General features: G+C 44.9%; 1 protein-coding gene across 1 annotated transcript in view; it reads left to right on the top strand.

Annotated features, from left to right (window-relative positions):
* The window catches only part of ATRN (attractin), a 170460-nt gene that overhangs the window by 110240 nt on the left and 35388 nt on the right, over positions 1 to 24832 (top strand). The gene's annotated exons all lie outside the window — the stretch shown is intronic.

Below are 24832 nucleotides of genomic sequence, written 5' to 3' on the forward strand. Positions count from 1 at the left end.
GTAAATGGAAAAAATGTAGAGAAACCGGAGGAAATCAGATGGTGTTTTCAGAGATTCTATAAACAACTGTACAAGGAGGAGAAGATAGATGACGCAGAGATAGACCGATTCCTGGAGAAGAATGGATTGCAAAAGGTCCCAGAGGAAAAACTAACAACTCTCAACCACCCAATAACGACACAAGAAATAGAAGATGCAATAAACAACATGCAACTGGGGAAGGCTCCAGGACCGGACGGATTAACAGCAAAATATTACAAGACATTGAAAGACTGGCTATCACAGCCGTTAAGAGAAACTTGCAATAGAATACTAGAAGGAGATAGGGCACCAGAGACGTGGAAAGAAGCCTTTATCACACTGATCTTAAAACCAGATACTGATAAGACTTTAATGAAAAACTATCGTCCAATATCCCTCTTGAATGTGGATTATAAAATCTTTGCAAATGTTTTGGCTACAAGGTTGAAAAGAGTGTTGAAAGATTATATACACAGAGACCAAGCAGGTTTCTTGCCAGGAAGGCAAATAAGTAATAATACGAGAATTATTGTGGACATTCTAGAAAAACTGGAGAGAGACATAAACACAGATGCAGCACTATTGTTTGTTGATGCAGAGAAAGCTTTTGACAAAGTATCTTGGACATTCATGAAAAAGAATTTGGAAAAGATGGGAGTTGGAGAAAAATTTTTAAATGGCATAAAGGCCATTTATACAGAACAAAGAGCTAAAGTTATTGTAAACAGTGTGATATCGGAGGAGATTGAAGTAGAGAAAGGAACAAGACAAGGGTGCCCTATCTCCCCTTTACTTTTTATCACGGTCCTGGAAGTCCTTCTAAATATGATTCGGAAAGATAAACAGACAAAAGGAATCAAAGTGGGAGAGAAGGAATACAAATTACGTGCCTTCGCGGATGATTTGATGCTATCCCTGCAAGAACCAGAAGGCAGTGTCCCCAGAGCCTTGGAACTAATTGAACAATTCGGACTTGTAGCTGGCTTCAAATTAAATAAGCAGAAAACCAAAGTTCTAGGTAAAAATATGAGTGCAGAACAGATCCAAAGAATTCAAGAAGCCACTGGCCTCAATTTTGTTAAATCCGTAAAATATCTAGGTATCAATCTCACAAGTAAGAACTTAAACCTGTATAGGGACAATTATGAAAAACTGTGGATGGAGATAAAAAAAGACATGGAGATTTGGACAAGACTCAAACTGTCGTTAATGGGAAGAATAGCAGTGGTTAAAATGAATGTCCTACCAAGGATGCTGTTCTTATTCCAAGCCATACCAATTTTGGATAAATTAGACTGTTTCAAAAAATGGCAAAAGGACCTATCGAAATTTATTTGGCAGGGAAAAAAGCCTAGAATAAAATTTAAGATTTTAACAGACTCAAAAGACAGAGGAGGCTTTGCCCTGCCGGACTTAAGGCTTTACTTTGAAGCTGCGGCCTTTTGCTGGTTAAAGGATTGGTTTAAACTAGACAATGTTGATGTGTTGGACTTGGAGGGACACGATAATATGTTTGGTTGGCACGCATACCTTTGGTATGACAAAGCTAAAATCCACAGAACTTTTAAGTCGCATATTGTGAGAAAATCCTTATATCAGGTTTGGACTAGATACAAAGACCTGTTTGAGAGAAAGACTCCTAGATGGATCTCCCCAGTGGAGGCCAAGGCATATAAGAGACCGAACATGTCTGCAAACTGGTTAAGATATATGGACATACTGCAGCAGGAAGGGGACTCTTTAAAGCTAAAAAGCTATGATCAAGTAAAAAGCCAGGTCCCCGACTGGCTGCACTATTATCAGGTTTATGAAACATTTAAAATGGACAAAAAAATTGGTTTTCAAGTAGAAAAATCAAAACTGGAAACAGAACTGATAGAATCGAACTTTAAAAACCTTTCCAAAATGTATAATCTTTTGCTAGAGTGGCATACAAAAGATGAACTGGTTAAATCTTCAATGATAGATTGGGCAAAAGATGTCGGACATAATATCATGATGGATGACTGGGAGAGATTGTGGCAAAAAGGTATTAAATTTACTGCTTGTCATGGATTAAGAGAAAATATAATGAAAATGGTTTATAGATGGTACTTGACACCAGTTAAGATTGCTAAGATGAATACCAAAATGTCAGATGTATGTTGGAAATGTAAACATGCGAAAGGTACCTTTTTTCATATGTGGTGGTTGTGCCCAGTGGTAAGTGCCTTCTGGGACAAGATTTATAATGAGCTTAAGAAGGTAATGAAAGTTACCTTTTGTAAGAAACCAGAGGCATTTCTCCTGAGCATAACCAATGAAGAGATACCCAGTCAGGATAGAGTGTTTTTTATGTATGCCACAACAGCAGCTAGAATTTTATTGGCAAGAACATGGAAAGGTGAAGAGATACCAACGGTGGAGGAATGGCAGATGAAGATGATGGAATATATGGAACTCGCTGAACTGACCGTCAGAGTCCGAGACCAGAGGGAGGGGAAGGCGTCGCAGGAGTGGAAAAAATTCAAAGACTATTTGGTTAAATCAGTTAAACTGAATATTTGAGCAGAATTAAATAGAATGTCGGCTTTGGTAGATATGTATTAGATATGAATGGTAAGAGGAATTGTTGTTATGTGAAAGATGTATGTGTCAAAATATGTTAAGATAGGTCGTTAAGATAAGATACATAGCTATTGAGATATTTGACTAAAAGAAAGCTAAGTATATTAAAATTTGGGTAAAAGTGAAGTGAACAATATATAAAGCTACCTTGAAGAAGTATATGTTTTTTGAAGACAGTGGAGGGAATGGGGGAAGTCCCCAAACAGAGAAGTTAGAAACAAGAAATATATAAAGAAAGATAATGGTTAAGGTTTGTATATGTTTATTTTTATGTTTTTATTGTTGTTATTGTTTTGAATGTTGATTATGTTTATTGTTGATTAGGTTTAATGTTTATTGTGTTTTTATTGATGTTTATGTTATGTGTTGTTTTTGTATTTTGTTCTCCTTTTTCTATTGGAAAATAATAAAATCTTATAAAAAAAAAAAAAAAACAATTGGTGACTGAATGAGAAGGCCTTATAACTGTGATGGCCACTCATACCTGGCGGTGGTATGTTCCGACCTTACACCCGCAGTGCGGATTGTAAGGTCAGTGGCACTTCTGTTTCCTTGGCATTGCTGCAAGTTGAGTCTCGTGCCCAGTGATCATTCTTTGAGGGTGCAAGTATTATTAACCTGTCCATTTTGTTGGACTGATTTGGGTTGCTGGTGCCCTTGAGGTTCCTTTTGGAGAGCCTGGAGGGGTTTGCGCAGTACGCAGAGCCAGTGTGGTGTAGTGGTTAAGAGCGGTAGACTCGTTATCTGGGGAACCGGGTTCTCGTCTCCCCTCCTCCACATGCCGCTGCTGGGTGACCTTGGGCTAGTCACACTTCTCTGAAGTCTCTCAGCCCCACTCCCCTCACAGAGTGTTTGTTGTGGGGAAGGAAGGGAAAGGAGAATGTTAGCCGCTTTGAGACTCCTTCGGGTAGTGATAAAGCGGGATATCAAATCCAAACTCCTCCTCCTCCTCCTCCTCTTCTTCTTCTTCTTCCCAAGTGTCCCTATTTTCCAGGGACATCCCTGATTTAGAGAAGCTGTCCTGGTTTCTGATTTGATCCCAGAAAGTCCCACTTTTCCTTAGGACAGGGGTGCCCAAATTTTTTTCAAAGAGGGCCGGATTTGATGAAATGAACATGCATGAGGACCGACCAAAGTTGTTAAGTTGTTGATTTTACCCCAGGACATATACTGCCACACAGCCCAGATTAAACTTTCAACATGCCTGCCTTCGGATGGCCCTATTTTCACTGGAAAAATGTTGGCGGGTATGGAGTTATCCAACCCCCGAGCCATCTGATGGGAATCCTGTATAGGGAAGTTTCCCCACTAATGTTTAATGTTTCATTATGTTTTTATATATGTTGGCAGCTGTCCAGAGTGACTGCGGCAACCCAGTAAGATTAGTGAGGTATAAATGTTAAAATGACCATTATGGAAGGGGATGCCCTATTTTCGTTGGAGAAATGTTGGAGGGTATGCAATACCCACACCTATTTACCCTGCTCAAAGCACCAGTTGGACAATATAAGTGGAACCAGAGCTGTAGCATGTGTATAGCACAGTGACAAAACCTTTTTTTTTAAAGTGCAAACTCCATTGTGAAATTGCAAATCTCCTGTGTCACTTGCTGGCTTCAGTTGGTGGTGGGAATTGAGTGATTTTGTACTGGGGTGTGTGCTATTGTCCCTGCAATCAAAATGTTCAGGGAGGCATTGAGATGCAGAATTAAATGAAGGAAGCATCCGAAAGAGGAGCTGTTATAGTGATTAATGACTTCAACTACCCTTACATAGAATGGCTACATATATCTTCCAGTCATGACAAAGAGGTGAAATTTCTAGATTTCCTGGAGCCAATCAGAGGGACAGTGACCCTGAACTTATACGGTCATACCGTGGAAGTTGAACGGAATCTGTTCTGGAAGTCCATTCGTCTTCCAAAATGTTTGAATACCAAATCGCGGCTTCTGATTGGCTGCAGGAAGCTCCGGGAAGCCCTGTCAGACATTCGTGTTCCAAAAGAACGTTCACAAACTGGAACAATCACTTCCGGATTTGTGGTGTTTGGGAGCCAAAATGTTCCAGGGCGGTCGACAACCAAGGTACGACTGTACTTGAGTGGCACCAGGACTTGGTGTGTGTTGTAAGTGGTGTCAAACATTTGGGTTCAGAAACAGTCATAGCAAATGATTTCTTCACTTCTCCACCCCTCCCTACTTGCACTGAGCTTGTCAGATTGGTTTTGCTTTTTAGAAAATAATATTAATGCAGTGTCACTTTAAAAATGCAGGGTGAAATTAAGCTATTTTTTATTCAGAGTAATCCTGTTGAATTTAATTGACCCAACTTAGTAATGTTCATTAATTTCAGTGAGTCTACTCTGAGTAGGCCTAGTGTTAAATCCCAACCACACTGTTTTTTGGACCAAGGGCAGGCAAGTCCAAAGAACAACTTGAAATTTAGGGCATACCAAATTCAAACATGTGAAAACCTCTAATGGTCCACCCCACATTTTGGGGAGTACACAGTCAATGCACACCTGAAGTTCATTTTGTTAAAAGACTTTCCTGGATGTGCAGCAGGATCAGTGAATTATTTTTAAGAAGAGAACAGGACACAAAGAGTTCAAAGATACAAATTAGGAAATGTGAATTTTAATATGGAAAGAAATCTCAGAAGAGATGCGTCTAGCGTGTTCAGAACCAAAAATTATTATAAGAATGTGAGTGATCAATAAACACTATATAAGATTTTATGATTGACTTTGTCTGCCTGATAAATAATGGTTCAGTTAATTGTTTAATCTTCCTTATAAATTGTTATTTGGGAAAAAGTTGCTTTTGTATTGATCTGTTTCCTCTATCCTGTGATAGCTGCCAACGCTGTGTGTGAGGGGGGGGGGAGCAGGGGTTAGATTTCTTCTGTAAATGCTAAGGTGCAATGATCAAGGGTCTGGAAACCAGGCCTTTTGGGAAAAGGTTGCAGGAGCTGAGTATGTCTAGCCTATGGTTACCAGATTTCCCGGGAACAGTCCCCGGATTTACAAATCTGTCCCTGGACAAAATCCATCACTGGAATGTCCCCGGATTTCATTTAATGTCCCCGGATTTATATTTTAAGTGTTGTAGATTTCTTAGTAGGGAATTAATGTTGTGTGATGGGTTCAACGGCACAAGACATAACATATCATATGGGGACTTCTGGCGAGGCAAAATGGCGGGCGCCATGGCAGTGAGCAGCTCTTGAAGGCAGCCAGAGCCAACTGCGCTACCAGGCTGGCTCTGGGCTGCTGCAACTGCCCCTGCCATCGCCACTGTCAAGGGGGAACTGGGGGGACACCCAGCGCGTCAACTGGGGGAACCGCTGACACACACCCCGTGACCCAAATCGAGCCGACTGTCCAGTGGTGCTCCGGGGCCAGGAAAACCCCGGAACCGACACAGGGAGAAGGAGAGAGGAGAAGGAGAAGGAAGAGAGAGAAAGGGGAAGGAGAAAAAAGAGGGGAACCCCGACCTTGCTGCGCCGCCGCCACCGCGGAGAGGTAGGAGAGCACTGGGAGGGCAAGGACACGTGGCCAAGCCCAGGACCGACCCGAGTCTACTCCACGGCAGCTAGCACTCCAAGAGAGCAAGCAGGGGCCCAGAGGAAAGCCACGTGGCAGAGGAGACCAAAGAAGAGAAGATATTACTTCTTTTTTAAATAACTTTTTAAAAATAACTTAAAAATAAAAGTGTCCCCGGATTCTTTGAAAAAAGCTGGTAACCTTAGTATAGCCTGGCAAAGAGGAGAGTGAGAAGAGGCAGGATAGTCATCTTAAGGGCTGTCACATGGAGCATAGAGCAAGCTTGTTTTCTCTTGCTCTGGAGAGTAGGCTTTGAACGAATGGCTTCAAGTTACATGAAAGGAGATTCTTAGTAAACCTCAGGAAGAGCTTTCTGAAGGTAAAAACTGTTTGACAGCAGAAAAGACTCACTCAGAAGGTGGTACTCTCCTTCCTTGGGGGGGGGGGGGTTAAGCAGAGGTTGTTTGGTCTCAGGGCGGTTCACACCCCGATGCACTTTATATGTTTCTATAACACTCTCCTCTGCTTCCTGAAAATTGCCTAATGTGGCCTGTAACATTCCCCGCAAAATCCCCTATACCAAAAGTGCAAAATCACAGATTTAGGTGTGAAACAGCAGCAGCAGATCTGAAGCATTACAATAGTAAGATGATGCAACGGTAGACCAGGAGCGTCCCTGTAACAAAGTGCTCATCCGAGCAAGCAGCGAAGAACCATCGATCAAAAAGACCGTGAAAATCAATCAAGGAACCTGTCAGAATATAAATGTCTTCACTTACTACTGACAGCTAGAAAGTGACCCAGATGAGCAGGGACCTCAGTTGGGAATTCTGGAGTTGCAGTGCCACCGTGGGGAAAGGCCCCCTGCACATGCGCCATGCATTTCACACCCCCCCCCCCGGGCAATATCCAAGCTAGAACAAGACCTTAGCAGCTCCTTTATAGACGGGGAATAATATGTGACCCTGCTGGATCAGTGCCGCATAACAGCCCTCCATGTGCAACTTGTTCTCCTGCCCTTTAGGATAAGGAAAACAGTGAGTGCATGCCAGATTTTGGGAATAGGCCGGTTCCTTCTGTACAGAGAAAATCCTCCCAGATGAATATAAGCTAATAGCTTGAATGAAGCAGCGCTGGGAGGGAGGAGCAGCTTCCTTCATTGAATGGAAACTTCTTCCCCTCCTTGAGCCAAGGGAAGGCAAGGGTGGGAGCATGCTTTGCTCTAGCAAAGGAACAGTCGAGAGTCTTCTTGAAGCTCTTGGTGGATCTTGCAAAACCTCGGCCTTATGTCCCTGATGTCATGTATGAAATCAGATGTAGTTGATGGGTGGTTGTGGCTACCCCAAAATGGCCTGGCCGGCCAAGTTTGGCCCATGAGCTGGAGGTTCCCTATCGAGTGGAACTTGGTGTCCTTCTGCCCTTCAGAGCTGCTTTCCTACCACTGTTCCCCCCCCCCTCATTCACGCAACAGCATCAATTGAAGCATTCGTTGCATCTATGCGACAAACTCTCAAGAAGTTCAGCACAAACATTTTGTAGCCTGATTGCAATGATGGAAAATGTAGAGGTTTGGAGCTTTTAGAGTTAACAAGCTCAACCAGGTTGTCCCACCCACAGGAGGAAGAGCGTCACCGGATGCTCTGTGTACTGTTGTACTGTGTAATGTGATACTTTCTGTTTCTTTGTCCGGAGAACGGAGAGAAGGGAGAAGCCACCAACATGGCTTGCGACTCTCCCGGAATGTAATGATTTATGCCTTGTAAAATAAAGCTTCTAGATTAGAAAGAAGCCGGACTCTGTTGTCTGTAATATGCTGGCATGCACACAACCCGTTGCGTGAGAGAAGATAAGAAAAGAAGATAACTCTGCTGAATAGCACAGGAGACGGCATCAAGGAAAAGCGCTTCAGCAGGTACGCGCAGAGGAAGTGTGCCGGGCTCCGTTAGTGTGCAGAAATTGGTTTGAAGCGTTTCCAACAATCAAAAACACTTCAGGTTATGGGCCCAAGCTTTTCCCGATTCTGGGCTGATTCTGGGACAGTTCCAAGAGTTCCAGACTGTGTGTGCTTTGCCTCCCTGGCTTGGACTGTGATGGAGCATCCAGGGAAGTTTGCTTTGCCAGCAGGAGCATTCAGCAGTCTGCTGAATGGCTCAGGAGCCTAAAACCTGCTGCCAGAGGTTGGAAGGCAGCAGGGAAGCCCAGATCGAGGGCTGCAAAAGCAGTTGTACCTCTCTGGTGAAACCCCCATCTGTGGAGCCGGGTAAGAAGCTACAGATTCGTAAGTACGCTACCCCTGGGCAAGATGGAGGGAGCCATAGCATTCCCAGCAAGGAGGAGGGAAGCTTTTGTTTGCAAGCACCTCCAGCCTCACAGCTTCGATGCAGAGGGCTGTTCCCTGAGAGCGTTGATGTTTTGGCCAACGCCTGTGAGGAGGAAGGTCTGGCCAGTGCTTGTGAAGCCTGGAAGAAGACCCTAGCCCAGTTTCACGGGGCTGAGGGACTGGCTGAAGTGGCTTTGGAAAGCTCGCCCCCAGCTCGGCTTATGGCTGTTGTGCAGCAACAGTGCCATGGAAAGCAGGAGGGGGGCCAGATCGCCGTGGGCTTTGCTCCCAGAAAGGGAGGGGCTGTTTCCAAGTCTGAAGCCAGCGTAAAGGCTGTGTTTTGTCACGTAGCCTGCACCTGGTCTTTTGTTGACGTGCATGGCTGAAGATAAGGCCAAGGACATGACGTGTGGTACTGGCCATGAGAATCGCAACAGCTCTACCACAGCCCAGGCGGAAGAGGATGCCTACTGTTGTCGTGCAGTTGCCGTGGCAACGAAGGCCAACCCTGGTGGGCTGCGTGTGATGGTTGCCGTCGTCGTCGTCGTTCCTCCTGGTGGACTTGTGAGGAACTGCATATCTTTTCCTATAGAGCAGTTTGGAGAACTGACTGTTGGAGGCAAGAAAAGGCTTGACTTTTTGCTAACAGTCAAGGGACAGATCCAAGGGACAGAATTGGCGTTTTCTGTGGCTGTTGACATAACTCTGTATTTGTTTATGTCAAACCTTCTGTCCAATGTTTTTGCTGTTTGTTTTGTGCTTATCACCTGTTCTGATTGCAGGGGCCAGAAGATGCTTCTACGCATGGAATGCAGCCAGGACGGGCTGTTTGCTGTCGAGGGGCCTCAAGCAAGAACAAGGAAAGGTGGCACTGATGCAGTGTTTGCTCAATGCGCCAATGTGCCCATGCACCGTTTGTGTTTATGTCAGTGGTACCAAAGGCTGGCAAATCGCCACTGGGACAGTGTGCTGAAGCAGCCTGAGTTCTCTGAAGGGTGCAAGTTAAGGGCATGTAACAGCTTTCTTGATTGCAGGGTTTGCAAGGTCGAGGAGTCGACATCCTGCTACCCCACGTCTGAAAGGGAAACCACGCGTCCCTTTTCCCTGGTTCATGTGGCTGTTTCTGAAGGGAAGCCAGAAGCTAACCTGGGGGGAGCGTGTTGTTCTGAGTGTTTGGCTGATGCTTTCTCTCACCACATGTGGTCTGCGTTGCTCAAGGAGGCAACTGAGGCAGCACCACTGGTTGCAGTGGAACAGCAGGTTTCTACTGGAGTAGGCTGTTCCCAGGTCCTCAGTGAGAGGGGGAGTAAGCACAGTGTGACTAACCTGCTTTCTTCACAGGTATGTGGTCTTGCAGAGAGGCAGCAAAGGATGCTGCATGCTGCCACTGAAGACATGCTTTTGGATGCAGAGCTTCCACAAGGGTTCTGGGTGGTACCAAGGTTCTGAAAGTGTCTTTCTGTGGGTGCGAACCCAGCTTGCATAGCTGGAGGTTAGTTAACCCAGATAGTGACCAGACCCAGGTTCTAGTCAGCAGGAGTGCTGAATTTTGTGAGCAGAATGGATTGGAACACATCCCTAGAAACCCTGATGTTCTGGATGGTCCTGTCAGTGCTGGACAGGCCAATGCGCCACCTGCTGGTGGCAGTGGTCCAGGTGGATCAGCCCCAAGAGGGGGTATTGCTGTGGCTTTGGCACCTGCTAGTGGCTCGGGCCGAGTTCCCGGCCATCACCAGGGTGCAGCGCAGCTAGGGGCAACTCCAAGGCAGCAGCCTGGGAGTGCACCCGCAACTCCTATGTCACGGACTAGGAGGCAGGCCATGCTTGGCGACTCTTTGTGTGGCAACTCTTCTCCAGGAGAGCCTGACGCAGGTCTTGTCCTGGTGCAAGAGGGGGGTTCTTTGGGAGTGAAGCAGGAGCCCAAAGGCGCGCCAACGTCATCCTTGGGTGGTTCAGTTAGGATGCACAGGCGCAGCAAGTCTGTAGGTGAGATGCCTGACGTCAAGGACGTGCAGGTGGAATCCAGTGCAACTGAAACAGAGGGAGAATCTGAAGTGGTATCACAGCAGTCTGCACGATCCACTGAAGGGATTCTGCCCGAAAGGTTCACGGCCACTAGCGTGAGTGCTTGTTTGGTTCAGGGTGAACCGGAGAGCCTCGTGAAGGTTCAATGGGTATCTCAAGGTGAGGCCCAGAAATGGCAGGATGCCATGGTAGAGCAGGTAAGCTCAATGAGGTCTTTGGGTGTGTGCACAACCACGACGCTGTCAGAAGGTCGTTGGGTGTGCAGACTCAAGACGGCAGCAACTGGCGAGTTGCAGTGCGAGGCTAGGTCAGTAGCCAGAGGTTTCACTCAGGAGGAGGAGGTCCATTGTTACGAGGTACTGGACGCGTCCTCTCTCAGAAGCGAAACCACGCGCATGCTTTTAGCGGTCGCGACTCAAAGCAGCTTTGAGGCAAGCCATTTTGGTTTGGATGCCTGTTTGGATTCCGACCTGGATGAGGGGAGGTACGAGGTACCTCCGCCAGGGTTCGAGGACAACGGGCCAAATCAGGTGTGGAGTTTGCACGAGGCAATCACTGGCTTGAAGGAGTCAGCCAGAGATTGGTCCTCAGGCGTGCAAGAAGCTTTGAGTAAGCTAGGTGTCAGCCAGAGTTGTGCTGATAGCTGCCTGTTTCTGGCAGGAGTAAGCCCAGAACAGGGTCTAGTTCTGCAGTCCGGTGCGGACATGCTTTACCTGGTGGAGACCAGGGGACAGGTGCAACGGTTCGCAGAGGAGCTTGGTCAGTCTTTCCAGCTCAGGAACCTAAGCCCTGTTGGTGTTTACCTAGGTGTGCAGGTAGACAGAGCCGAAGACGGTAGTGTCTTGCTCAATCAATCAGACTGGCAAGGTAGTGCAGTCGTTGAAGAAGTTCAGAGTGTCTGAATGTGCTAATGTCAGAACACCCATGGAGACGTGTCTAGGTGAGGACAGTCAGACCGGGGAACGCTCTGAGTTCGAGAACCCCGAGGTGTTTAGGTCAGCTCCTGGGAAGCTGTTGTTTCCTTCATGGTTGAGCAAACCTGACATAGCAGTTGCTGTGGATCTGTTCAGCAAGGAGGCTGCAAATCCCAGCATGCATGCCTGGAATGGCATGGTGAGAGTGCTCCAGAGTTTGCAGGAGACTAAGGAGTTTTGCCCGGAGTTGTCAGCTACCGGTGAGCCCCAGCTCACGCGCTGGTGCGACGGCGGTTGGGCAAATTCCGAGGACAGGAAATCTGTGTCTGAAATGGTTGTACAGTGTGGAGGAGCTCTAGGCGGGCTGAAGTCCCGGTGCCAGAGCCTCATTGCTCGTTCTCGTGCAGAAGCCAGGTACAGTGCATTGTCAGTGCTTTGCAGGGAACTGGAGTTCTATAGGTGTTTGGTCCAAGAGATCTGCGTTCAGAGTTGCCTGCCCGTGATGGTTTGGGAGGACAACCAACTCTGTTTGTTGGTGGCAGAGTCTGGACAAGTCAAGGCCAGACCCAAACACCTAGACGTTCTCTTTCGAGACGTGTGCGTTCAGACTGGCTTGGAGAAGCTGAAGTACTGTTCTGGTCAGGTGAACCAGAGAGTTGGGTTCACGAAGCCCCTGAGCTTCCAACGTCATGGGGAGTTCTGTGAGGGTTTGTGTGAGGTAAGCTGCAAGCTTACAACGCCCCTGTGTGCGGGACAAGAGGGGGTGTAGAGGTTTGGAGCTTTTAGAGTTAACAAGCTCAACCAGGTTGTCCCACCCACAGGAGGAAGAGCGTCACCGGATGCTCTGTGTACTGTTGTACTGTGTAATGTGATACTTTCTGTTTCTTTGTCCGGAGAACGGAGAGAAGGGAGAAGCCACCAACATGGCTTGCGACTCTCCCGGAATGTAATGATTTATGCCTTGTAAAATAAAGCTTCTAGATTAGAAAGAAGCCGGACTCTGTTGTCTGTAATATGCTGGCATGCACACAACCCGTTGCGTGAGAGAAGATAAGAAAAGAAGATAACTCTGCTGAATAGCACAGGAGACGGCATCAAGGAAAAGCGCTTCAGCAGGTACGCGCAGAGGAAGTGTGCCGGGCTCCGTTAGTGTGCAGAAATTGGTTTGAAGCGTTTCCAACAATCAAAAACACTTCAGAAAATCTACCGCAATCTATTTTTAGGAGTAGAGTTAGGTAGCAAATTGCTGGATGCAGCAAATGAGGGTGAAACGGAACAATGGGATGCAGGGTGGGGAGGGGAGAGAAGGCGAAAAGTTGTTAGCCTGTACCTTGATATGTGAAACGGCATCCATAGTGATCCAATAATATGTGCTTGTGTGACAACCCAAGAAAAGAGCTGTCTCTCTCGTTCAGAAACAATTGAAGCGTTGGGGAATGTGCTCGCAGCGGAATGCTTAAAAGAAGCGGTAAAGGTAAAGCTGCGATGCACTGGACCAAAATTCAGATGTCAAGTGCACAGCTTGGTCACCGACGACACTGCCAATGCAGCGAAAATGAGAAGCAGCCAGGGAAGAAAAAGAACAAAAGTCTTTAACATGCATCTTTCAGAGACTCAAATACACGTGTAAAAAGAGTTCTGCTGGATGAGAGGATGTGTTTTGCCCAGCGCAGCAGTTGTAGAGATCATGTATTGGAGGTTCCCTTCCTGTCCTTTCCATGCAAACCCTCAAAAATCTGCTTTTGAGAGTCCTCCAATGCATATCAGACCATGAAATAATCTTTCTGGAGAAACAGGCCATACACTTCCTTTATATTTGTGAAGGCTGTCTTTGAATTTGGGCTGTTTCATAGAACCATAGAATCCTAGAGTTGGAAGAGACCACAAGGGCCATCCAGTCCAACCCCCTGCCAAGCAGGAAACACCATCAAAGCATTCCTGACAGATGGCTGTCAAGCCTCCGCTTAAATACCTCCAAAGAAGGAGACTCCACCACACTCCTTGGTGAAGGGTCCGTCCATCTGTCCCCATTTAACCACTGGAATATACCTTATGCCTCACTGGGTGCTTCATTCCAAATAGGACGTGTCTTCTTCTGACTTTGAGAAGCGAGCAAACCCAAGCCAATAGTAGTTAACATGGCAGTAGCTTTACTGAGTGATGAGTACTGTTTGCACGGTCACTTCGGTGAGGATATGTTTCCTTCTGTTGCTCTTTGTTTTGCTCCTCACACTAAAATGAAAAGTCACGGCTAAACCCATCCCTTCTTCATATGGAGTTATGGGGGAATACTGCCCCACTGGGAAGAAAGCTGTTTTTGCCAACTTCTTTTGTCCAAGTGGTGTTTGGACAACACTGCAGAGCCATCAGACATCCCCCCCCCAAGCAAACCAGGGAAATTGATGTTGCATCTTTCTTTGTAGAAAGTCGAACACCAGGCTACTACCCTAATAAGCTGCCGCTGGGAGCAGACCTTGGAATGGTTAGGTTGCAAGATCCTAGGAGATCTGAGTCTTGAATTTTACTTGAGTTTCAGCTAATAGAGCTCCTGTGCCAGCTGAACACTCGTCAATAGTATTGTTAAAGCAAAATGAGTCTAAAACAAAGAAATGCAATTAATTTTGCTGCTAATGGGAGCCCCCTTTTTAAAATGCAGAATAATTTCTAGTTGCTAACTGGAGCAGATCCTGCAGCATCCAGGAAACAGTACTGTGCTTCATGCTGCTTCAGAAATAAATACTCTCTTTCCTCCCGTGGCATGGATTTCATCTGCGCTGTGCCAGAAACGGCAAATTGAATGTTGCTGGTTTTTCTGCTGAACTTTATCTCCTGTAGTTTGACTTGTATTAATGCTTCTTGCCAATTAGCTTCTGGGGCTAATGCTAGGGATGGATGGATCAGTCTCTCACTCATAAGTCTTTTGTCCCATTTCTGCATTAATCTGCAGTGTTTCGGTAAAAGGTGGTGGTGGTGGGGGAAGGAATCTGCACCAAATGTCACACTCTGTATTTAAATATGTATTTTATCTCAAAATACGCATCTAGATAATATTATTCATATTTTTTAAAGTAATTTGGCTTGTATCCCACTGTTCTTCCCAAAGGAGCCCAGGGCGGTAAGCAGCGAAGAACAAAACAATAACAGCCTCTTAAAAACAATCCCAGTGCAGATGCAGACTGGGAAAGGTTTCTACTTAAAAAGCTTTCTGGAATGGGAAGCTTTTTAGTGGGTGCCGTACAGATAACAGAGGTGGCTCCTGGCTAATATTTAATGGGCGAGAATTCCAAATGGTAGGTGGTCCTCCTGCTAAGATGATTTCTGCCAAGCCGAGTACAGTGATTAACCTGGGTAAATAAGGGGTGATAATATGCATATTTTATCTCAGTGCATGCATTTCTAAATACATTTCATTTTAAAATACACATTTGCTAACTTACTTGAGCTGCTGAAACAAAATAAAATAAAGAAATTCCTTCCAGTAGCACCTTAGAGACCAACTAAGTTTGTTCTTGGTATGAGCTTTCGTGTGCATGCACACTTCTTCAGATACCACGAAAGCTCATACCAAAAGCTTCAGAGCACACGAAAGCTCACACCAGGAACAAACTTAGTTGGTCTCTAAGGTGCTACTGGAAGGAATTTTTTACTTTCTTTTGTTTTGACTATGGCAGACCAACACGGCTACCTACCTGTAACTTGAGCTGCTGAGTGTGCCACAAATTTTTGGGAAGTGGAAAACCCAAAGGGAATTACACTACGATCTGTACACTAGTTTGGGAGATGCTGATGTTGTAAGAAATTAAGGTCTTATATAATAAATGTTCATAAATGTAGCAACCAAACAAGGCCACATGTCTGAAGCAGCAGGCCTGACACCATTTTTTTTTTTACGTTTTATGACATCTCATAGACTTTAATGAACATAACTTAATCATCAAATTATATTTTGTACGCAAGATAACACAGTGACATTTGCTTCTGCTGCCTTGGAAAGTCTGTGAAAGCAGTCCGGCGACTTCCATGCGTGTTGCCATTGACGTAGATGGTCCAAGCTTGCTTTTATCTTGCTGTGCAGAGCGACCCATTCACTTGTCTCAGTATTACTGTTTGAGGTATCTTCCGATAGATACGTTGTTAACAGGGCGAGCCTAACCAGGTATGCTCAGGAGTGTTGTTGTTGTTCAGTCGTTCAGTCGTGTCCGACTCTTCGTGACCCCATGGACCAGAGCACGCCAGGCACGCCTATCCTCCACTGCCTCCCGCAGATTGGCCAAACTCATGTTAGTAGCTTCGAGAACACTATCCAACCTTCTCATCTTCTGTCGTCCCCTTCTCCTTGTGCCCTCCATCTTTCCCAACATCAGGGTCTTTTCCAGGGAGTCTTCTCTTCTCATGAGGTGGCCAAAGTACTGGAGCCTCAACTTCAGGATCTGTCCTTCTAGTGAGCACTCAGGGCCGATTTCCTTGAGAATGGATAGGAAGAGTTTGGATTTGGATTGATCTTCTTGCAGTCCATGGGATTCTCAAGAGTCTCCTCCAGCACCATAATTCAAAAGCATCAATTCTTCGACGATCAGCCTTCTTGATGGTCCAGCTCTCACTTCTGTACATTACTACTGGGAAAACCATAGCTTTAACTATACGGACCTTTGTCGGCAAGGTGATGTCTTTGCTTTTTAAGATGCTGTCTAGGTTTGTCATTGCTTTTCTCCCAAAGCAATGGGAGAAAAGCAATGCTCAGGAGTAGCTGACCAAGTGTTTTCTCTGCAAGGAGGGAGGAAGTGAGCAGCCCTCTGCCTGAGTACCAGATGATGGGCCATTTCCCTCACAAAGGACGGCCATTAGCCTTTTGTTTTGCAGAAATATGTGTCTGGGAGGGGTCAAGGAGAGATGGCACAGGTGTGAGAATTCTCAGGTTACCTCCTCTGACCCTCCCAATTTGTGATGTAGGTCTGATGTATCTGGGGGGTGGGCTTGGGGCTGCAGCTCTTCTGTGATGTATGTGTGAGGTTTGGGGGTGGGGCGGACTCCAAGGGGGGATTTTTTTGAAATGTCTTTTTAAGGACAGGCAGCCCTTTGTTTGAGGTTCTTCCTTGCTCACCTGTGTGTGAGGAAGGTACCCTGTTGCAACAGAACATTAAAGATCAAGCTTACTAGCTGCTTTGCTTCTAATCATTCACTGGTTGGCCTCTGTTTTTTACTCCTACCGATGGAGAACCTACAAAGGACTTTACAAGGGCTCTTGGGTACCCCATAAGGGAATAAGGGCAGATTTTTTCTTATAACTCTGATCACGTCCGTTTGCATCAGAATTTGGAGAAATCAAACTGCTCAAGCATCTCTAAACCGATATACAGGGTGCTGCCTCTGGCCTGCCTTGGGGATGGCCTCTCGCCAACTGAGCCTTCATAGCTTTAAAAGTCTTCAGAAAAAGCTTTGTTCCATGGGATGGAGAGCAGGGCTTTTTTCATGATGGCCCCGTGGAATGCATAAGGACATCACAAGAGCCCTGCTGGATCAGGCCAGAGACCCATCCAGTCATAAAATCATAGAGTTGGAATGGACCCATGGCTCATCTAATCTAACCCCCTGCAATGCAGAAATTGGCCCAGCTTGGTACTCGAACCCATGACACTGAGATTAAGAGTCTCATAGTGGAGGTGGTCATTGATAGTTCTTCTCAAGGAATATGTCCAATCCTATTTTAAAACCACCCAAGCCACCCAATACTGCCTCTTGGGGGAGCAAATTCCATGGCTGCACCATGTGAAAAAGTAGTTTCTTCTGTCTCTTCTGTCTCTCCCAATGTTCAGCTTCACTGGATGTCCCCCCTGAGTGTGTTAAATGTGCAGACATGTGTTAAATGAAATAAATTATCCTATTACTTTTGCAAAAAAAAAGGCAACAGAAACCACGCAGGCAAGCATCCTAGCTCGATTCTAACATCTCTGCTGCCAAACTGCAGATAATTCAAACCAGCTTCATTGAACAAACACGCATGAGATCCAAGAGGAGGGTTGTTGTTTTAAAGGTTTGTCAGGAAGTCTCCTTGCTTGAACTCCAATCCTTAAAACTCTGCCTGTGGAAACAGTGAGTCATATATACTTTTTAAATTAAGACTCCCCCCCCCCCCCCAATTTTTTGTTCCATGTGAATTATACCTACCTACTGCAGTGAGTCTGACTACTTAAGCTGTGAAGAGCTTTTCCTAATAGCTGTTGTGGTTTAAGTAATCCAGAACACATTCTGCTTCCAAAGGAGAAATGAAATGGCTAAGTAATGCAGGAATGGCTCCTTTTCAAAAACGTCTCTTCTGCACCACCAGCAAGGACCAATCGGACTTTTCCAGGGTTTCCTCTGAATGCAGCTAAGGGGGCATTCCAGAGGCCAATATCTCCTCCCTAGCAGCAGCCTCTGGCTGTATGTGTAAAATCTCTTTCAGGTCATGTCATTGTATAGCAAAGGTTCTTGTAAAAGAAATGCAAGAAAATCCCAGTGCATATTGCACCATGGATTTTTCTTTCTGTTTTAAGGGACAGGTGGTGCCCCTTGTTACGAGGGAGGGGGGGTAGGGCAGGCTCCCCTTAATCTCTACATTCAGTGAAGGGTCAGAATTTGAGCAGACTCTTAAATTCCTGAATCTCTGAAGGACTGGGAAATAACATCACCTAATTTATTCATGAGGCCAGCCTGGCGATGGCGGGTCATTGAAGAAACAGTGGTTGTAATGGCTACCCATTACCCCTCAATGGAAGTAATCAACCAGGAAGAAGACCCTGCCAGGCACAGAGGGAGGTTGCCAGGGTATAGGTGGGGGTGTGATGTCACCGCAGAAAAAGAGGGTGCCCTTTTATGACAGAGGTTTAGGGAGCAGGGCTTTCTGGGAAGAAGCAGGAAGCGGGAGGAACTCCATGCAGGGACTGATGGGAAGCAGCCATGATGACTGTCTGGAGCGTGCAGTTGCAGAGGGACATAGGGATGGCATTTAGGGTACCCCTGAATCCCATGCTGTAATGCTGGGAAGGACGATGTACGTGCTGTGCACTCTCTCCCCATAAAAGTCAGGTGTAAATATGTGTGAATAAACCATATTTCCTGAAGGTGCCAGTTTCCGCTGTGCCTTGGTGTCTCAGTGGAAACACAACCCTGGTTAAGTACTAAGAACCTGGAATTTCTTGTTGACACTCAGCAGAGATTGGGGCAGCCTGTAACAATATGGACAGTATAAAACCAGTATTTATTATCCTTTTTTATAAGAATTTATTGATTTTTTATAACAAACAAATAAAACACCAACATTAACCCAACACCTAACTAGAAATAGACAAATACAAATACACCAATAATTCTTCTTCTTGTATCATATATATATAAAAAAAATTCTTGGTTGAATCTTGGCACAGACTTCCCCTGCCTTTTCACCTTCGGTTCTAATACCAAGTATTACTTTAATAACATCATATACTGAAAAAATCAAATTCCTTTTAGAAAATTACTTTTTTTTTTTTTTTTTTTTTTTTTTTATAAGAATTTATTGGCATTTTTCCAAACAACATATACCCTCACCCACACCCACAAATACAAAACAAATATGACAAATACAAACGGTATCAAGATTCTTATAGCATCTTTCTAAAAAGAAAAATTTCTTTTTCCATATCTTGACCATTGACTTCCCCTGCCTTTTCACCTTCGATTTTATATCCTTAATCTATTTTATAACCATTTCTTCTGAAAAAAAAAAAAAAAAAAAAAAAAATTGGTTCAATTATATATTTACATCAAATTATCTTTTCAACACCTTACTAGTAAATACATCACCATAATAATACCTCATCCTAGTTCTTCTTAATTCAATCTTATCAATTTCTTAACTTAATCTAAGTCTTAATCTTGCTCCTCGCATCAAATCTAATTCTTCTATCCTTAAGATTACTGCTAATAACATAAAAACTTGAAATATCTCCTTTCATATACAAATAAAAATATAACAGAATATTGTTGACAGTATTCACCCTCCACTTTCGATTTGCCGTGTTAGGCTACTTTAAATTTTGTTTAAGACTTCACCCCACACCCCCTCTGTCCATTATTCTTCTCCTGGTGGCATCGGCACTGAACATCCGTGTAACTTCTCTCTCCCAACGTCCACAGATCCAGGCACAGTCCATGTCTCTTCTTGCCACGAGTTCAGAGGTGTCCATCTCATCATCTCCCTGCTTCTTCGGTTCTTTGTAACGTTCCTTTTCTTCTTGTAAATACCTTAATTCTCTGTCCCTGGCCCCCGAGCTCACACCCCGGGGACTGGATATAACAAATCTTAACGTCGCCTTGGGGCTGCCACCCCCAAAAAGCGAATTTCTTCTCCGAAGTTGCTCACTCAGTTCTCTCCATCTTTCCATCCACTCTCTCAGCTCATTAGCAAGACATTCTTCATAAGTGTCAAAAGTTTTAAAAGCCTCCTCTGTGGGCAATTGGTTCCCTTTCAGATCCCCACACAAGACTTTGACTTTTCTATAAACAAGTTCCACCTTCAAGGCAGTGAGTCTCTGTTCATCTGTTAGTCCAGAGTTCAATACCAGTTCAAGGACAAAACCCAGCATACTGGCAGAGGAGGAGGAAGTGGGTGTTGTATTTCTGCTCTCCTCTTTGTTCAACGCCATTTTTCTGTGCTGAAGCGCAAACACCGCAACTTTAAATGGAGATATTTTCCTCTAGTTAACTGCCCGAAAAAAGAGTTTGCCAGTCTCATGTGTCAATTTTAGCTACATTGAAACCAGTTCTGTAGCAGTAAACCCTCATTTGGTTACATTCTTCGGCTCGAAGGGAGGGAGGCAGGCTACCTTTCCCCTTCCCCCCGGATCGTTCCAAAAGCGCGATTTTTAATCCAAATCTTTACTCACGACCACCGGGTTTTTAGCTCCATTCTTCGCAGGTAGAACTTGGACGCTCACCGCGGGCTTTGTCGCCGCATTTGCATCCCGGTTGGGGCATGTCCCCTGAAGCCCGGCTCCGGTTGTCCCTTCACCCCCACTCCCCCTTTACAGGGGGGGCAGGGGAAGGGTTCGGAGCCTCCGCGGGCACAGCCGGGGAGCCCAGGGTGCGGGACGCTCTTCCCGCACCCCAAACGGAGCCGCGCGCTGCGGTAGCGCGGCTCCTAACCCCCGGGATGGACAAGGCGCCTCGGAACCGAGGCAGCCTTCGACCACCCGGCGATGGCGTCGCCGCCGGAAGTCTCCTTTTAGAAAATTAACATCTAAACATTCTTCTTAATAAATCTTGTTTTATACTTTACATTATTTTCCCATTCTTAACTTTACAAAGATCAAATCATATTATAACTTCATATTAATTCTTTGCCCTATCGCTACCTTTCATCCCTCAATGCGTAGCCAGGATTGTACGTACACAGGGAGTCCAAATTCTGTGAACTGTAAAAATACAGATTGAAAACAAAGAGACATCATTTTCTTACTCCTCCACCCCAAATTCTGGTTTCGTAGCAATGGGAGGGTCAAGCCCAACTCTGAGCACTGAAGTCTGCATTCAGCCATACCTCACCAGCGATGTCTAAAATTTGCCCACACTCATTCAGTCAGCACTATATCATGAAAAGGGATATAAACTGGTTGGTTTGCCCCCCTCCCCTTTTAAAGGAAGCTGATATTCTCAAGAAGCTGAACTATGCCCTGTTTACCGTATCCTGTTCTCCTCCTGTAGAATCCTAGCATTTGGATAGTCTTGCACATGGTAGATTTTTCTCATGTGGAAACTATCATTTTGTCCCTGAATGCATCATCCCCTAGTTCTAACCTTCAGCTCCTGTTCAGGCCCTCATCTATGGTGTGTGCACACTTAGAATCTCACAGTGAAAGCCGATAGCTATTATGGAGGTCATTCTTGGGCCCTGGGCTCTAAGGCAGTGTGATCTATCCTCTTGTCCAGAACCAAGAAAATATAACACTACAAGGCTCTGAAAAGATACAGCAAGGATTATTCCTGGACTTATTCAAAGTTCTTCAAAGTTTGTCCCCAGTGTAATCATTGTTTGGAGGACTTTTGTGGAGCAGTTCAATCCTCCATAATTTAATAAAAATGTAATAATAGGAACCTTTTTTGGCTATCACCCAACACACAAAGTATCAAAGAATTTATATTTATTGATTTGGGAAGAGATATTCAGCAGGCAGAATGGTTCTTGATTTGTTTCTTCTTATAGGTTAATGGTTCACCCTTGCCTTTTCTCAGCCTCAAAAATTCAACCAGGAAGACCTGATTTCTTTAAAAAAATAATATAAGTGGAAATCTAAAGTCTCCAGCTGCTGCTGAACCACCCTGAGGTGAAGGGCAGTATTAAAAATTTTCCCTTTTACAATGCACTGTCAAAAACCAAAATGAATGATCTTGACAACGTTTGGCATGGCTTGGGAAATACCTAGGCAATTTGTTTTTCGATAGAAAGTTGAGCAGCAGCTTCGTATTCAAACACAGCTCTGAGGTTTATTTGACTTCATTCTTCTGAACATTAGAACTCAGGAAATACAGGTGGCAGGAAAGAAAACAGATGGATTTCATACAAAGCATGCGTGGTGTATTTTTCTGTTTGTTTTATCTGTCTGGAAAGTCTGGGCACTTTTCAACCTTGTGGGTCTCTGTGTGCTTTTGTGTGGTATTTTAATTTGTTTTGGCATTCCATTTTTTTTCTGAAATAGGAACCAGAAAATCCTGGAAGCTTTTTTCCCCTTCCCTTTTCTTTTCCTTTTTGCACTGCTGGATCCAAAATAGCTGATTTGGTCTCTAATTTGTTGAAATGAAATACACAGTGCTTCCTGGCCTAATAACTTGCAAAATTAGCTTCCATGATGTTGGTGGGTTAGGCTTTCTCTTACTGTAAATCAACTTCTGGTCCACTCAAAACAAGACTGTTGCAGAAGGAATGACTGCAGTTCCTCTTTTACTGCTAAATGTGTCGGTCTTTTCAGTTCTGCTTGGTAATATATTAACTCGCACTTGATTCCATTGTTTCAAGCTGCTTGTGGGACCCCAAGTTCAGGCAAATGTGAGTTCTTGAAAATGGATATCTGTCAGAACATGCCCATTTGATCTAAAGCAGGAATACATGCTGTCTAGGCTGGGCAGAATTTGTACTACAGCGAATAACATCTGTTGGAGATGTGGTGACATTGAAGCAGTTCAGTTCCACATTTATGGATAGTGTCGTGAGAGAGAGAGAGAGAGAGAGAGAGAGAGAGGGAGGGAAATCAATTTTGACTTTTGTGTGCAGTTATGCATTCATACTACATCCATTGTTCTGTTTTTGTTTTTTTTTAAAAAAAGACAGCTATCTTATCTTGGAATATTAATGTATCTTTTAACAACTGCTATGATAGCAGTACTGTAAGTTTTATAAATGGGGAAGGAGTTCTGCCATCCATAGCATGGCTATTCAGGGTTTGTGATTGGGTGTGTATAGTAAAACTAACGGGCACTCTGAGAGATCGAAAAGGAGGACAAGTAGATAATGTTTATTAAAACATTATTATTATTATTATTAGTAGTAGTAGTAGTAGTAGTAGTAGTAGTAGTAATATACTGCCCTATACCCGGAGGTCTCAGGGCGGTCCACAGAATAAAATCAAAATATAAAACCACAAAATACATAATCAAAATAAAAACAACAATCCAATAACCCCCCCAAAAAACCCACCCATATTTTAAAAGTGCATAGGATGTCAATCAAATCAGCCAGAGGCCTGGCGAACTTCCCCGAGGAGAGCATTTCACAGACAGGGAGCCACTGCAGAGAAGGCCCTCTTCTCGTGAAGCCCCCCTCCAGACCTCTCGAGGAGGAGGCACACGAAGGAGGGCCTCAGAAGATGATCTCAGGGTCCGGTTAGGTTCATATGGAAAGAGGCGGTCCTTGAGGTACTGCGGTCCTGAGCCATTTAAGGTTTATAGGTCAAAACCGGCACTTTGAATTGGGCCCGGAAACTAATTGGTAGCCAGTGCAGTCAGATCAGGATCGGTACAATATGCTCAAACAGTCTTTCTCCGGGGAGCAACCTGGCCGCTGAATTCTGCACTAGCTGAAGTTTCTGAACTGTCTTCAGAGGCAGCTATGTGCTCAGATGATAAAGTACAAGAAAATGGTTCATCGTTTGCATTAAAAGTGCTACAAACATGCTTTAATATGTAAAAGCCTTCTGTGACCTGAATTGTAAAAAAAGTAATCTCGTATTTCAAAACAATAAATAGGAAGAATGCTTCCCTTAAATTCTCTCCAGTTTTTCCTGCCATATTTTAATCTTCATATGAGATCTAAGAATCAGGAGAAGGCTGTCTCTTGGCCCTGTCCCTGGAGACTTTGAATGAATGACGCAGCGGTGACACCCTGCTTAAAAGACCAGGACTGGCTCACCAGCTTTTATATTGGTGCCAAACTTGGGCTGGGGTGGCTGTCACCATGTAATCTTTGAAATGCAGCAGTTGCTTTGAGTAAAATTGACAGAGGTCTGTGCAAGCCTCTTTGTGCCTGAAGTCTTCAGTGGAGTCACTGCGCAGGGGCAAGGGAGGAAAGCAATGGGTGGGGATGTCTGCAGTCCTGGTCTTAGTTTGTTTGTAGATATTAGCAGGTGGTGGTGAGGATCTCAGTGATACAGCAGCATCAGGACCTGGGACAGCACACTGTGAGCACTCCAGGCAAGGTGAAAGCTAAGGAGCAGAGCTGGAGCCAGAGAGCAGGTATCTTAGCGTGTTGCTGCAGCAGCTCTGCCTGGCAGTCTACTGATGGTTTATATCAGGGATCAGAAAACTTTTTCCAGCAGGGGGCCGGTTTACTGTCCCTCAGACCTTGTGGTGGGCCAGACTATTGGGGGGGGGATGAACGAATTCCTATGCCCCACAAATAACCCAGAGATGCATTTTAAATAAAAGCACACATTCTACTCATGTAAAAACACTAGGCAGGCCCCACAAATAACCCAGAGATGCATTTTAAATAAAAGCACACATTCTACTCATGTAAAAACACCAGGCAGGCCCCACAAATAACCCAGAGACGCATTTTAAGTAAAAGGACACAATTCTACTCATGTAAAATCACGTTGATTCCCAGACCATCCGCGGGCTGGATTTAGAAGGCAATTGGGCCGGATCCGCCCCCCCAGGCCTTAGTTTGCCTACCCATGCTTTAGCGCAACAAAGTAATGAGTGCTCAGATATGAATAGAGCTTGAGAGAGAGAGAGAAGTTGTTGTGTATTGATTATGTTCCTATCGTTTTAAGCAATGCATGTTCTATTTGTGCTTTTAACATGGCACCATGTTTTTATTGTTTTGTGTGTTGTAAGCCTCCTTGGGTACCTGGTAGAATGGTGGGGTATCAAATATGTAAACAATGCACCA

This window comes from Lacerta agilis, chromosome 9 (genome assembly GCF_009819535.1).
Source record: "Lacerta agilis isolate rLacAgi1 chromosome 9, rLacAgi1.pri, whole genome shotgun sequence".
Lineage (NCBI taxonomy): Eukaryota > Metazoa > Chordata > Lepidosauria > Squamata > Lacertidae > Lacerta > Lacerta agilis.